Below are 16358 nucleotides of genomic sequence, written 5' to 3' on the forward strand. Positions count from 1 at the left end.
TTGGTTTGACGTCAAAGAAGTACGAGTATGGTAAACTATACTTAAAGTCTGGGTTGGGACCCACAGTTGGGTCGTGGGAGAAATTTTTTGGGTCCCCAAATGAGTTTTCAGAATTTCTTCCCAACAGTATTTAAATATTTATTTATTCCTGCAGTGCACACATTATAGCCAGCTTGCCGCTATTCCTATTTTTTTGCTCCAAAATCTGTACTATTCAGCAGGAATTGTGGTTTCACAGATGTGCAGGTTACCCGTGCCAAGGGCACTAATACACCCCCACACCATCACAGATGCTGACTTTTGAATTTTGCCTTGATAACAAACTGGATGTTCCTTTCCCCCTTTAGCTCAGTGGTCTTGACAGCCAGTATTTCCAAAAACAATTAGAAATGTGGATTTGTGAGTCCACAGCACCCTTTTCCACTTCACGTCTGTTCATCTCAGATGAGCTCAGGGTCAGAGAAGTCATCAGAGCTCCTGGTGGATGTGGATTAATGGCTTTTGTTTTGCATGGTAGTGTCTTGAATTACATTTGTAGATGCAGCAATGAACTGGTTTAAGTGAAAAATGTTTTTTCAAAGTGTTGTACTGTCCATTTAAGAATGATACCAGTTCAGTGTTAGTTTTCAACCCCATCCCTTATGATCAGAGATTTCTCCTGATTCTTTAAATCCTTTAAAGATAAATTAGCTGTAGATGGTTAAATCTCTAAATTTCTTCAAATACATGTTGATTATGATTGTCCTAAACTGTTGTTCTGTTTACCCAAAGATGAGAACTGCCATCATTGATGGTAAATGACTGAGCCTTTCAGGAGTGCTTCTTTAATACCACATCATGTTACTATCATCAGCTATTAAACTGTGGACTATTTAGGTGTTTCTGGGAAGTCCACAACTTTCCCTGTTTTTTCTTGTCACTGCCCCAACTTTTTTGGAACAGCTTATAGCATCGACACAGCATGAACTGTGAGCTATCTGGAAATTACATTTGTTACGAGGGGATTTTTGGTAAACTGAGGACACACCACACTGACCCTATCTATTGTGGATTTGGCGAGTTCCCCTTAAAGTGGAGAAACTGCTCTTTTATAGATAATAGCTCGACACACTCCAGTGAATAATGACACAGCTTAACATGCTTTTAATGCCTCCTGACCATAAGGTGGCCTTAAAGACAGGACCTGGAGAACAGATGGATGGAGGAGGAGAGGAATGGCTGAGTAACAATAGGAGGACTTTGTGAGGTCTGCTAAACCCAAAGGGGTCTTTCAGAGACTCTTTACAGTTATTTTAGCTCTGGTGGTGGTCTCAGTATGAGGGCCTTTATCACGCTGCTTTCACTGCTTCTTGAAAAAATGAACCGGCCGTAAACATCCTCTCCAGGGAGAAACAAAAAACAAAGGAGAGAAGGCTTGTATTGTGTGATGGTGATGACTTATAGGTTTTCAGAGTAAAAGCAGCCAGAGAATGCTGGTCCTATGGGGGTTCATTGTTGGGGAATGGGTTTGGGATTTGGTATCTTTGGAGTCACAGTTAAAAATTACTTAGAGGAACAATGGACAACTTTAAAGTCTTGGAGGTTCAGCTTCAAACAGTAAGAAGCTGATATTTTAAGGAAGATTGTCTTTTACATTGACCAGGTTTCGCTGGTGAAAGCCATTACTTTGTATTATGTGGGTGTGGCTGTTCATATTCTAACATCTCCTGGCTTCACATGCAGCAAAGAGAGCCTCACGTGGTGCTCTTTCTTTCCATTATGAGCTATTCAGGTCATCTCCACCAGAATCTAAGTGTATTGACATTCACTGTTTGGAAAAGTATGATGCAACAGCCCACATGACATTTACTGTGGGAAACAATATGGTGGCTGATGCAAGGATAGCGGCAGAAATGATTGAAAATGGATAAAAGGACGTTTGGTATTTGAGTTACTGTTGTTGATTTCATCTCTAAAGACCCCAGAAAGTTCCAGGCTTGCTAGAGAAGCCTCTACACAGGGTATGAAGGCATGGATATCATCATTAGAACGGCACAATGGTGGGCTTCCAGAGGGTAAAAAGTAAGTGGCTACAACTTATGGTTCAAAAGTTATTTTACTGTAAATAACCTGTGTCTCTTCTTGTTATATACATCAGTCTTAGAGGGTAAACCCAGTGCAGATCAAAATTCATGATGAGTTAAAATTTGCAACTGTTGGGACAGTTGCAGCATTCTGAAAGCCTGTCAGCTCACATCGCTGCAACTGGAGGAGACAACGCATGCATGCTAGTGACCATTAAATCTTCGGGTGTCATCTCCAGTTCCCTTTGAAATTGGACTTGAGGCTTTATAGCGCTTTTCTAGTCATCAGACAACTCAAAGCGCAGGTCCCACCAACCCATTCACACCCTTCACTCCATATTCACACACTGATGGCAGAGGTTGCTAAGGAGAATTGGCCATTGGTATTAGCTTATCCCATTCATATACACCCATACCCACATACCACCAACAAGGCAGTGTTAAGTGTTTTATCCAAGGACATGTCAACATGGGGATCGTACTCACGACCTTCCGATTGCGGGACAACTGACTCTAGCAACTGAGCCACAACCCTTCAAAAAAAGATGCTTCATGCATGTGTGTCTGCGCCCGCATTATAAACTGGCAACTCAATTTCATGGCACAGGAACACAAAAATGCTAGCTTGGTTATCTTATAAGTAGGATATCAGCCTTGACTTTCATCTCGGTTATTAGCTAGTTTGCACATGCTGCCTACCCATGAAGCTGCTAGAGAGGACCAGAGTATCTAGCAGGCAGAATATTTTTTTGTGTGAGTAGTCAGGGTTCCTACAAGCTTTAGACCTGAACTGAGAAAAATTAAAACCACTTTTTGCACAGAGATTTATCGATACACCAGACCAGGAATTAGTTTTGAATGTCAAATGGTATAGAGCAAATAATCATTTGGGTCATAAATGTCCAAATTTGATGATTTCTGGCCCATTTAATTTCTCTATTACTTTGGTAAACCCATATTTATGGTGCATACCAAGGTCTTTTGCAAATAACACTTGTGGTTGTGTTTGCCTCAAACGATCAACAATAACAAAGTTATGTGTATTTTTGACAGCAATATGTCACTTTTTTCCGTGTGGGTCCTGGTGGGTGCAGCTCAACCTACATATGCAAAGGAGGGCCTCAGTGGAAAAAAGGTTGATAACCACTGCTCTGTTACATCAAAACACAGTACATTTATTCTAATTTTAGATAGTTTAACTATCAAAAAGCAGAATAATAATTTTTTGTCAGGGAAGATCTATTAAAACAAGGTAGGGTTCCAGGAAATGTTGAAGTGGTCAACTTGGTAGCCCAGATGTTAGAGAACTGGACTAGTATTTCACAAACAACAGGGTGTGTTTTTTCACAGTGAGTCAGATAAAATCAGAGAGGGGTCTGGGGTCATTATCCAGAAATTTAGAACATCCAACACTGAATTCCCTTAGTTATGGAGAATATTTAAGCAACAATCTGTGAGGGAAGATGATTGAAATAGAATAAGATTGGCTGGAAAACAAAGATTGAATAAGGACATATCTAACTCAAGTGTCTGCTAAAATTTAAGACCTCTCAAATTTCAAATGTGCAATTTTTGGCTATTTTAGACTTTTCAAGGATCTACAGGAACCCTGGAAGTTTGTCTGAGTAAAAAGAAAAGGCAAACAGAATCACCATCATCCGGCTTGATTTGAACTGCAACGACTAAGTTCACACAGCTGCAGCTCTTCCCTGCAGTGTTCTAAAATAGTCTTGTTTTATACTAAATCTTTAGTCTGAAGTGATCTTAACAATCCTCTGTTAAACTGGCATTGATTAAAAATAATAAACCCAACTTTTGAGACAAGCAAAGACGAATAATCCTCAAGTTAAGAGCAGACGTCAGTAAGATTGATGGGCAGGCTTTGTGTCAGGCTGTCTGGTTAACTGTGGCGCTGGTGTGTCAGGAGGAAAACAGGTCTCTCTAGTCATTTCAAAGGTCCAGGAATTTACTGAGTTTTCTATTTTTAACACAGCTCCTTGGCGCTTAGTGGTGAAAAGGTGACATGTTGAATCAATTGAAGTTAGCCTGGGCCCCAGGTTGTGTAAGCAAAGTGCTGAGGGGTCATTAATGGGCATTAATAAGAAAGGCCCATTCAAAAGGCCTTCTGCTCACATATGGCCCTCACAAAAATCATTTTTTACTCTAGTTTTACATGCCTGACACTGGGGGGAACACTAAGAAGCCTATAATGAGAGCACACCCCCCTCCGAGGAAGCTCTAATAAACGCTGCAGTCAAATCACCGAGGCCTCCCAGACCTGTCATCGCCCCAGTTCATCTGCTGTGATTTACAAGCACTGTCCCAGAGGCTTTAGTGCCATCACTAATCCCACAGGGACGACCATCTGAGCGGCAGTGGACTCAGACCTTTTAAAAAAAACAAAAAGAGACAGACAGCTCTGCATAACTCCAAGCAGAAACAGATGCAGACGCTCTTCTGTTTATAATTGATTTTCAAGGGCAACATCTTGTTGTCATAGTTTGTCTAATGAGCCCCCGCCTGGCGCCCTGGTCCTCGTCAACCACAGGGAGTCAAATGAAGCAGCCACCCACTGACCAGTCTTTCCTCGCTGTTATGGCACCACGTTTGAATACCGACTTCACCCATGGAATTTCCAGACTCTTTTACAGACCGGCACAACTTCTTTTTAAAGGTATTTCCATTCGGCGAAGCATCCGAACCCTCCAAAGAGGAACCATTGTCCTCCACAGCTGTTGTTTTGGAGCCTTGGTCTTTTTACATGGACAACAGGTATCTTCAGACCCCATGGCCGCCAGTGTTTATGTCTGAGATCCTGGGTGTCTTTGTGGGCCTCCAAGGATAAGCCTCTAATTGGCCATGGATCATCAATCACATAGAGGAACCTCTCTAACACAAAGTCTCATCCAAACAGCCAAAGGAAAGAGACGGATGGAGAGGACTTTAGGCCTCCAAAAGGCCTAAAAGTAGGCTTAGTGTTGGGCAAGTGGTTTGAGAGAGAAACTCTTATTCCGAGATGATATCAAGCATTTTTATGTGTCCGTCTTTTGTCTTTTCTGACATGCATTGACTGCTTTACCTAACTTTAGCAAAACCCCAGAGTTTCGGCTGAGGTTAAGCTACCCTGGACTTAAAAAAACCTTCGTAACATCATGGAAAGAACTAGGAGGGAGGCGAGATGAGACATGCACACCCCTCCTACCCACTGTCCCTTATCAGCCACAGCATTATTCTGCAGATACTCCTTTTTCAGATTTGATTATTCTCCATACTGTCGTAACATTTGAAACCATGATATGTGGTCATGTAGAACAGGCGTTCTCAACCTTTTCATCCCGCGATCCCCAAAAGTAAAGGTGCTGGAGACAGTGACCCCCACTGTACCTAAAGGTGGTTGAACACAGCCATGCACAATCAAGAACAGTCACATGCAGACAAGGCTGTCCATACGGGGGATAAACAGGAGAACTTTCTGGGGCCCAGCCAGACTGGAGGCCTATAGAGGTCAGCAAAATCATGGTCAATTATAAAGTTAAGATGTGATATCCATATTTTATATTTAATCTGAATAATAACTACTCATTAAATTAAGAAATATTTTTATTCTTTTGTCCCATTGTAAATAGCCTTTTAAGAATGTTAATCCATTAAAAAAATAAAATAAGTTAAAAATGGATAAAACTGGTGGAAAAGGTGGTAAAATGGGATTTTGAAAGTAGCAGAAATGAGACAGAAGTAGCAAAAGTTGGACAAAATGGCAAAAACTTCCAGAAAAATGGGTAAGAGGGGCAAAAATTTGATAAAAGAGGCAAACAAAAAAGCAATAATGGGTTAAAAGGGCAAAAATGGGCATAAAAAGCTGTATAAGGGGAGTAAAAAGTGGCCAAAATGGGATTAAAGTGGCAAAAAAGGGGTTAACTGAGGCAGAAAAACAGGCAGAAATTGGCAGAAATGGGTTAAACCGGCAAAAACGGGCATAACAAATGGTGAAATGTGGTTAAAATGGGTATAAAACATGGTTAAAACTGGCAATAATCGGTCAACAGTTGCAACACTAGACAAAAGGTGGCAATAATTGGTTTAGAAGTGGCAAAAACAAGCAGAAAAAAATGGTGGGAAGGGGTTAAAATGGGCAAAAATGGTATAAAGTTAATTCCAAAAAATATTCTTGGTTTTCTTAAGGCATTTGGAGACCCCCTCTCAGTGTCTTGTGATCCCCAAGGGGGTCCTGACCCCCACTTTTAGAACCACTATTTGTATGATGTCAATGTCGTTTTGAGGAAATATATTCGATGTGTTTCTACATATTTTAATATATTCTAAATTAATAGATTTTTATTCTAAGAAAGCCATGGCTTTTTTGGTATTTGATCAAAAGCACTACATTACCCAGAATCTTACAGTCATACAATCTGTGTCTTTGATTGTTGGAGCCACTAGTAAAGTTAACAACCATTAAAAAAGTAGGCAAAACTGCTGAGCTCTGTGGCACCACGTACCACACTTAGCAGCAGATCTGCTGGTAGAGATTTTTTTTTAATTCAGTTGTAGCAGATGGTTTCAACCTGTAGAGGGAAGACACTGTGCACATTTTTTAACTCAAGGTGTAAAACTGAATTATGTTTTGCCTTAAATGTCAAGATTTGTACCCTAACTGATCAACAGTACTACTATACAAAAGTTGCCTGAATAAATTGGTCTGAGGGTGTTGTTTCTCTTTAAACTAAGACACATTAAAGGCGGATCCTCAGAATTTCAGATGCATGAAGTGCTTTTTAATAATGGACAAGATGCTTTCAGATGCTGTTAAGAAAATGACTGATAGCAAAGTAATGTGTGTTGAATGTTGGTTCAAGTAAAACAGACAACATCTGGCTTTACTTTGTTTCTGACTTGTCGTTTACACTCAACCTCATGTTGATTTATTGAGCTGGTAAGAACAAGAGTTTACGACTTTATTATCTTGGTTCGCTGGTAGCGCATGCCAAGTGGGCGGAAGGCCATCCGTGTGACATCGGACAAGGTGACGAGCACTTGGGAGATTCCTGGTTAAGTAAATCCGAGACTGTAATCCAGACTCTCGCTGCAGACAGGGTTAGAGGGGTCATAAAAACTCCACAGCCATTGTGCAGCCATTATTTGGTTTGGCTGAACTCTCAAAGTCCAGGATTTGGCTGCAGTGCAACACCAAGCCCACAAATTTGTCAAGAGGAATAAGGAAATGTCCGCAGCATATGCGGTTTATGGGGTCACAGCGAAGTCTCCACATTTCTTCACATCCAGAGATGGCATGCTCGACATTCAGTGTGTTTTCTCCATTAGTCTGGGTGTGTTATTATCTTTCATTCATTGGTGCCTTCATTGATTTTCTCAGAAGTCGGCTTATCTGTTATGTCTATCCATGGGAAACTATGGCGAAGAAGGTCAAGGAGGTTTGATGAAGAGCAGGTCAAACAAAAGTGGGTCACCGTGCTTCCATTTGTAAAATCATAAACACAAACACAGGCTCTAAACCGGCCTGAAGCCGGTCCATGTCCAATTCTCTTCAGTAACCGAGAGTAATCAGCTGTGTCATCCTCGCTATAAATCTCCAAGTACAGCGGTGGCTTCCAGCCCAGATGGGAATAGGCCTTGTTCGCTCGCACTTGCCTCTGTGTCATAAATCCACGCCCGTCTTCACAGGATCGGTTTCCTGCTTTGTGAGTATCTCCCAACAGAGGAGAACACGGGGGAGGCGAGGGTATTGCAAGACCGCAGGAGTCAATTTGCAGAATGGACTGTCTCTTCCTGCGCTGCTGAAATAATGTTGAGGTCTGAGGCCGTTTTTTTACTATCAGGTGCAGATTTGTAGCTCGGTCCCATGAGCTGGAAGTCAGTGAGTGATGGGAAAACCATGAAGACTCGCGGGTCAACAGAGCTCACATTTCCTTGAATAAAATTCTTCAGTGTAAATTAATTGTTTTAATTTTAAGACACGTTTTAGTACATTGCTCTTTTCCCTTATCTGTGGCCAAGATACGCACAACTGTTTAAATTTCAGAATTTCACTGCTTCCTGAAAAGAAATAGAAAAAAACAACAGGTTGTAAAAATCTGCAGTGATGTAAATCAATATCTATGGAATGCTATGGCACTGGTCCAGACATAAGACCCGCAATCTGCTCCTTTATGAGGAACTGTGACCCAAATTTCTTTTTTTTAACAGTTGAATGTATTTAATGAAAAATGTCCCAGTTTGGACCTTAGATTGTACCAAGCATGGCAAAACAGAGTGACAGAGAAAAACGTGCATTTTTTAAGAGTTTCACAGTCTTTTTGGCGCAGTTTTTTTTCCTAGACGCACATTCGTCACCCTCAAAACGAGCCTGGCAACACACTTTTGGATCCTGACCCGACAGTTGAAAATCCCTGTGCTATAATATAGAGCAGTAAAGTATGCTTGCACACTATTTATACAAAGCATGACTCCAAATAAGCTATGAAGAGCAGCTGAGTTAATCTACGGAAGAGTATTAGGGCCACTGAAAAAAAAAAATTGAGACGAAATTTTTTTTTTTTTCACTTGTGAGAAAAAAGTCAGAATTCTGAGATTAAAGTCAGAATTCTGAGTTTAATCTCAGAATTCTGAAAAAAAAAATTGAAACTTTTTTCATTTGAAGAATAAAGTCAGAATTCTGACTTTTTTCTCAGAATTCTGACTTTAATCTCAGAAGTCTGACTTTTTTCTCAAAAGTGAAAAAAAAATTTTTGTTTCAAAATTTTTTTTTTTCAGTGGCCCCAATACTCTTCTCTCTTAATACTCTTAATCCAATGCAGTTTTGTGCATGCAAGAAATCCTTGGACTCCACTACTGTCAGGACAGAAGTGGCGTAATTTGCCGGTACAAGGTATTTCCCATTTTAGAAAGTGTTACGTTAACGTTAACTACGTTTACATGACTAACAGCTACACACAGCAGTGGCAACATTGCATTGTAGCAAACGTTACCACTTGAGGTAAAGTAGAAATGTAAGTTTTAGATTTAACAATGTTAGCTTTAGCAAACGTAGCTAAAAATAATATCATTTTAGCTTCACAAGCTAATGTGGCTAAATTAGCTTTAGCAAATGTAACATAACGCAGCTTCATTAGCCATAGCTATGTTAGCCGCATTTGAGTTTTCATGGAGGAGGAGACATTTTCAGTATCAGACTGTTTAGTCGGCTATGTTGATTGTTTCTTAACTAGGTTTTTTGTTTTTAATTTTTAGCAGTTTTTTCCTAGCTCTAACTCTTATGCCTGTTTTATACTTCACGCATCTGCAGTGTCAAATGTAACGTAAAATCTTCAGAAATGCCACTTCGTGAGTCTCCTATGCAGCCAATTTTTGCCTGGCTGTGCACATCTAACTAGCAGACATTTCAGCATCACAATGCTGTGTCAGTTTGTGTCCGTATGACCGTCCAAGGGTAAAGCATAACCAAGCCTTAACCCTTACCTACCCACTCCAATGTAACAGATGCATGTGAGTACATGTAATATGTTCTTTTTTCATATGTAAAGGCAGCATAAATTAGTCTTAACAGTTTAGTTTGTAAGCTACATACAGAGTATACTGTTTGGGTATGCAGTAGGTAATACCTAGGGATGTGATTTTAGCTTGGTAGCTAATGAGCTACCAAATGTTATTTTACCTTTAAATATAGAAAAGATCCCTCCACATTTCCATAACCCATTGTATCTTTTAAGGTGTTAATTACTTAAGAAGGTGTTTAATTATATTTGTGATATTTTTCGCATTTCAACAAATTACAACCCATACACAAAGTACAGCGCTATAGTTTTTGTATCTGGTACAGACTAATTATGCTAGCTGGGTTAACTGAGTAACTAAATGTTTTTTCCAGCAAAAACATAAAACTAAACTACATTCCACTGAGCCCATCTGGAAAGCAGAAACTGGAGACAAAGGGTAAATCCATGGATGGAATACTATAAAATTGTATTTATATTGAAGGGTTTTCCCTAGTCAGTCTGACATTTATTGGTACAAGTGGGAAATAATTTCCACTTAACCCAGTCATAAACTCTTACCCAATCGCAGTAAATCCAGTTTACATACTTTGGAATTTAATTTCATGACAAAATATGAGAAAAGTGATTCCAAACGAAAATCCTCACTTGGTTTCATAACATCTTTGAATAATGTGAACTCTGTGTGGTCTGTGTGTTCAGAAATCCAGCTGAAATTTCCCTGTTTCTTGTTCTCGTGTCTATCAGAATGTTCCAGTATATTTATACCAACAGTATATTTAAGGTTTTATATCCTTGGCTCACACTTTCTCTAATGACTGTGAACCGGCGCTTATTCTATGAGAAATTCTTCAACCCTCAGAGGAAACCTGCTAGTCTAACACACCGTGTGATGGCCCCCGAGGCCAGAGGAGGACCCTCCTGGCTGCAGGTCGGTGTGCATGGCTGCTTGTATGACAGCGTCTTGGCAGCTGTGGTCTAAAGGGTCTTGTAAGACAGGGAAATGTGGAACGTTCCTGGATGCTGCTCTTATCTGTGGGGACAAAGCTGCTCGATACATTACCGTGACAAACTGGGGCCACCCCTGCAGTGGTAGTGGGCTACTCATCATTTTCTCTAAGTCCAGACAACCACACGGATACAGAGAGGAAGCATAGGAGGTAACAAGTAATGTGGTAGGATTAAACTCTCTGAGGACAATTTGGTTTAATGATTATAATGAAATATAACCAGAAGCCGATGGATTGGCCAGATTCTGTGTCTGTCATCAGCTGGATGTATCTTGCAAAGCTTCAAGCTGTTACGGTTGTTCCCTGTCAGAGAATGACTAATCAGTATTATTTGAAGAGAACAAGGCAGTTGCTACAGGTGTGGTTTACTTGTACTGCAAACCTGTAAACAATGGCTGCCAATGAAGAGAGTTGCTATCCCAAGTCCTTTTTGCCCTCTAATGCAATAGAATGAATCTAAAGTCTGAGATTCTGTCTCAGTATACAATGCCTATAAAAATATTCACCCTCTTCGTTGTCTGAGTCTTTTACTGATTTTATAAATCAACTATGGTCAAAATAATTTGACTTTTATGACAAAAAAGCAAAAAAAAAATTATTTTATACCAAAGTGAAAACAGATTTCTACAAAGCAGTGTCAATTAAATTAAAATATGAGAGGTAAAATAATTGACTGCATAAATATTCACACCCTTTAAAGTGACTGATCTAATTCAACAGAGCTCCAGCCAGCTGGTGCTAAAAAGTCTCACAGTTAGTGAAATGGGGATAACCTGAGTGCAGTGACTGTGTCTGAAGTGATTGTAGTATAAAGACACCTGTGTCTGGAAGGTCCAGTCATTGGTTAATCAGTATTCCTGGCTACCATTACACCATAAAGACAAAGGAAAACTCAAAGCAACTCAGAGAAAAGGTTATTGAAAAGTATTAGTCAGGAGATGGATACACACACATTTCCAAGGCATTGGACATCCCATCATTTATTTATTAATTTAAGTTTATTTAATCCATTATCAAGAAATGGAGAGAATATGGCACATGTGTAAATCTGCCTAGATCAGGCCGTCCTCACAAACTGAGTGAGCGTGCAAGAAGGAGACTAGTGAGAAAGACCACCAAGACACCTATGACTACTCTGAAGGAGTTACAAGCTTCAGCTGCTGTGATGGGAGAGATTCTGCATATAACTGTTGCCCAGGTTCTTCACCAGTCAAAGCTTTTGGAGAGCGGTAAAGAGAAAGCCACTGTTGGAGAAGACTCATTAAATCTCAACTAGAGTTCGCCAAAGAGCATGTAGGAGACTACAGCAAATGGAAAAAAAACATTCTTTGGTCTAACCTGACACGCCAGATGGATTTGTTTCACCCATCTATTTGGGAAAGCTTCAATAGGAAACCTTTGAGAAATGGCAGAGGCTTTGAAAAAAACTCGAAGTATGATTAAATGAATGTTCTGTCTGTCACATCTCTACGGGCCAATAAGAGCAACAAAACACGTGACGTAGCAGCTATCAAGCTGCACGTGCGCAGCTACCGAAGAATAACATGAAACATGGCGACTGAAGACATGTAAGTACTCGACTTTTGCCATTTTTGAAAAGAAAACAACTCACTGCTGTTCTTTGTTCGTCTTTTCACAAAGAAATGTCGTCAAGTTCTGATAAAACTTAGGCTTTAGCAGCATACGCACTAAGCTCTTTCACCATAATTGCACCAGCCACTTGCTGCTGCTTGTTTACGTCACGACTCTGCCATGCCTGAAAGTACTGCCCCTCATCGCTGATTGGTCCTGTCACTTTCTGACCGGGCCCATACAGTTCAGATGGGAGCTTTGCAAGATGGACTCGCCAGTGACAAACAAGGAAATGGGAGTATCCATCTGCTTTGCAAGGTTATCTGTGGTCTGCACATCACCACAAACACACCATTCCCACTGTGAAGCACGGTGGTGGCAGCATCATGCTGTGGGGATGCTTCTCAGCAGCCGGCCCTGCAAGGCTTGTAAAGGTAAAGGGTGAAATGAATGTGTCAAAATGTAGGAAAATCCTGGGGATAGTCTTATTAGTCTGCAAGAGAACTACAGCTTGGGAGTAGATTTATTTTTCCAGATTTTCCAGAAAGACAATGACCAGAAGTATACAGTGAAAACTACACAGAAATGGTTTAAAGCCATCAAGATGAATGTTCTAGCTTGGCAAGTTAAATCCCAGACCTCAATCCAACAGAGAATTTGTGGCTGAACTTGAAAAGGGCTGTTCATGATTGATCCCTGTGTAACTGGACAGATCTTAAGCTGTTTTGTAAAAAATTGACTAAAACGATTAAACATCCAAGGGGGTGAATACTTTTTTACAGGCACTTTTTAACGTCTTAGGTTCCATTTTTCAGGAAGACGTCACGTTTTTTAACACATGAAACTTCATGTTAAAGGAAAAGAAAAGGACTCAAGTAAGAATTTGACTGAGAAGCTTGTTTTGTGAGCAACAAGCCTCCGTCTCTAAACCCCCTCTTTTGGTTTTTAGAAACTGCCAGAATGACAAAGTGCATAAGAAGAGCCTGGTGGCAGAAAAGCAGGGAATTCTATCAGTGCATGAATTTAATTACCACTCAGCTGGCTCCCCATAATGAGAAAAAAGGTGGATGTGCTTGAGAATTGCATAATTCATTTTGCTTTTCTCATTTAAACCTGCCCTGTCCCCGTCTACCCCAACACTCTGTATCTGCAGCCTGGCGCCACACGCCTCTGAAGTATGATCAATAATTTCCTTTGAACCAAAAACATTGGCACAGCTGGAGTTATCAGTGCAGCGCTGAGGGAGAAACTGGGAGGACAGGTGGTTGAATCAGCTTTAATGTTGGCTCTCTAATTTTTCCCCTTCAGTTGTGATAAATGGAGAAGCAGAGGCATAACCTGCACGCCAAAGTCAAGAATTTGAATTAGCACTAATGCTCACTGCCTTTACAACAGCAGCGACTAGGCAGTTAAAGTGGTGATAGTCAATCTTCTATGGCAACCAAAACCTTTAAGCAGCAGCAACACATGGATAGAATTGGTAGGTTGTAAATGTGATCAAATAAAGCAGATTTTGGTGGAGTGTTCTAGTAATACTTTCCATGAACTACCGGTTAAGAATGGTTTAGGACTAAATTCTTAAACCCACTGATGGTTTCTTGGTCTGCAGCTCTGAGAAGCTTAAAGCTTTTCACTCCATCTGCCCAGATCTTAATAGATGTTGCCGAGCATTTACCATTGGGAGTCCTTGGTGAACAAACTCACAACATCCAGGGATATACAACAGACTGAACATTCGCTCTTCTTCCCCAGTTTATGACTCTCTCTTTACCAGCATTTCTGCACAGCTGTCCCCAACACTAAGATCAGCAGTGCCTGTAAAAATGAAGCTCAGGAACCAGCCAACTTTAGACTGATGGGGATGCCGATGGCTATTAAGACTTGGTAACATTACAAATTTAATCTTGGCTGTTAGATACAATGTTTCTGATTATTTGGCTGAAGTTTAAAAGGGTCTGTAGTTGACTGTAGTTGTCTCTGGTCATGAGCAGCTCAGCGAGGAAAAATATCTTCTAGCCACAAGCACACCCTTAATACTTTTGTATCTCGTCTTTTTCCTTTTTTATCTTTTATGTGGTATTTTTTGTGCAAATCTTGTGCAATATTGTTAATGTGTCATACATGTTGGTTCTTTATAGTTTACACTGGCATGTGCTTCTCTGTTTACATGTGGCCTGTTGTTTTTCCATTGATTTTACTGTAGAGGCAGGTAAATATGTGTAGCACTGGAGCCCATTTAAGTGTTTCATATTGAATCGTATTGTTTTTGTTTTCCTTTATTAATATCATATTTTTTCAGCTTGTATTGAATTACATTTTATATATTTTTAAATCATTTTATACCCTATTGTTTTGTTTTGTATCTTGTCATATTTGTGGATTACTGTATCATCTTGAATTGCACCATTCCTTAGTTATTTGATATTCTGTTCTATTGTATTGTTTTGTATTATATAGTATTTTATTGTTTTGTATAGTATATTGTGTCAATCTTTACAGTATTATTTTGTTTTGTATTGTATTAGATTGTGTAGTTTTTTAACATTTAAAATCTTATTGTAATATATTGTTTTGCACTATACAGTGTTAAGTTTGACAGCTATTTTTAATTTTAGTCTCAGTCTTCATCTTTAGATTAAACATCTTTTAGTTTTACATATCAGGCATTTCTACCATTTATAGTTTTAGTCTAGTTTTAGTCGACGAAAACTCAAAAACATTTTAGTCAATCTTTGGTCCATAAAAAGTGCTTACATTTCAGTCTTAACTTTGGTCCAAGCAATTATTCTCTTGCCTAAAATCTGCCTAAATATATGCACTCCTCCAAACCTTGGCTCCCTGCTGTCTACAGCTGAGTACCAGAATAGCTACAGCTGCATTGTATTTTAAAGGTCACATAATATGCAAAATACATGATATGTGACCCTCTTTCTCCACCTTTCAGAAAATGTGTGCTAAAACCATTCTCAGATTTTTCCCCTCATGATGTCATGCGGGGAGTAAGCACTGCTTCCCAGGTTCGCATGGCCCTCCCCACTTGGGAGAAAGTTCCACCCTCCTCTCCTGATCCAGAGAGCGACATCCATTGAGCCACATCCATTTCCTAAAAGGGGTGCAGTCAGAGGGCAGAGTAAGACAGCTCATTAACACATTGAACCTTCATTGAAACAGAGGGTTTTTCAGGCATGCACAAATCCAATACTGGAGGTTTTTTTCAGCAACAAACTTACTGGCATGTTTTGGGGGCCTCTGAGACCAACATAAACTTGTCTTGAAAGGGTAAAATATGTGACCTTTAACAGATTTACCCACAGTGGATGGATTTTGAATATCTGACGAAAGCTAGATTAGATTTTAGTCTAGTTTTAGTCATCTTGATATAAAACTAAACCTACTCTTAGTCAGTTTTAGTCATCAAAGATCTATTTTTGGTTAGTCTTAATTTGGTCTTTCTCATGGAAAAAAGGCTGTTGAACATTTTTAGTCATGTTTTAGTCGACAAAATTAACACTGGCACTTTATCAAATTGTTTTGCACAATATCAAACCAATTTGTTTTCATTTGTAGCTTAGTATTTTGTTTCAAACTGATTGCATTGAAACTTATTGTATCTTTTTTAATCCTATCGTGTTATATTGTATGGTGTAGTATTGTATGAAATTGAAACATTTGTATATTATGTTATTACACGTTATTATGTCAAGCCATGTCGTATCAAATCAAATGTATCGTAGTCTACTGAATGGTATGGTACCGCCTGGCATGATTTAGCATCGAAACGTATCGTAACGAGAGATTGAGAAATTTCATCCTTGCTTGATATTCTGCAGTCACCTGTTATATTATTAGAAAGTGGAAGCATTTAGGAGCAACAGCAACTCGCCCACAAAGAAGAAGATTACACAAAATCCCAGAGTGGGATGAACGACTACTAAGGTGCATGGTACATAAAAGTCACCAGCTGATAACATGTTTAAACACATCAAAGTTCCCTTAAAAAACTGGAAAATACAAAGACAGAATGTGGTTTTTACAAGCCTGAGATGGATTGCAAACCCCAGCAGAAGCCTACATACATAATTGTATTAATTCCCTTATCTACTCCTGCATGTAACCCTTACCGTGCTATCATGCATGGTGTGGTGTTCCAGAAGCAGAGCAGTGGTCCATCTCCATCTCCCTGCAGGTCTTTGTCTTTCAAA

This window comes from Cheilinus undulatus, linkage group 20 (genome assembly GCF_018320785.1).
Source record: "Cheilinus undulatus linkage group 20, ASM1832078v1, whole genome shotgun sequence".
Lineage (NCBI taxonomy): Eukaryota > Metazoa > Chordata > Actinopteri > Labriformes > Labridae > Cheilinus > Cheilinus undulatus.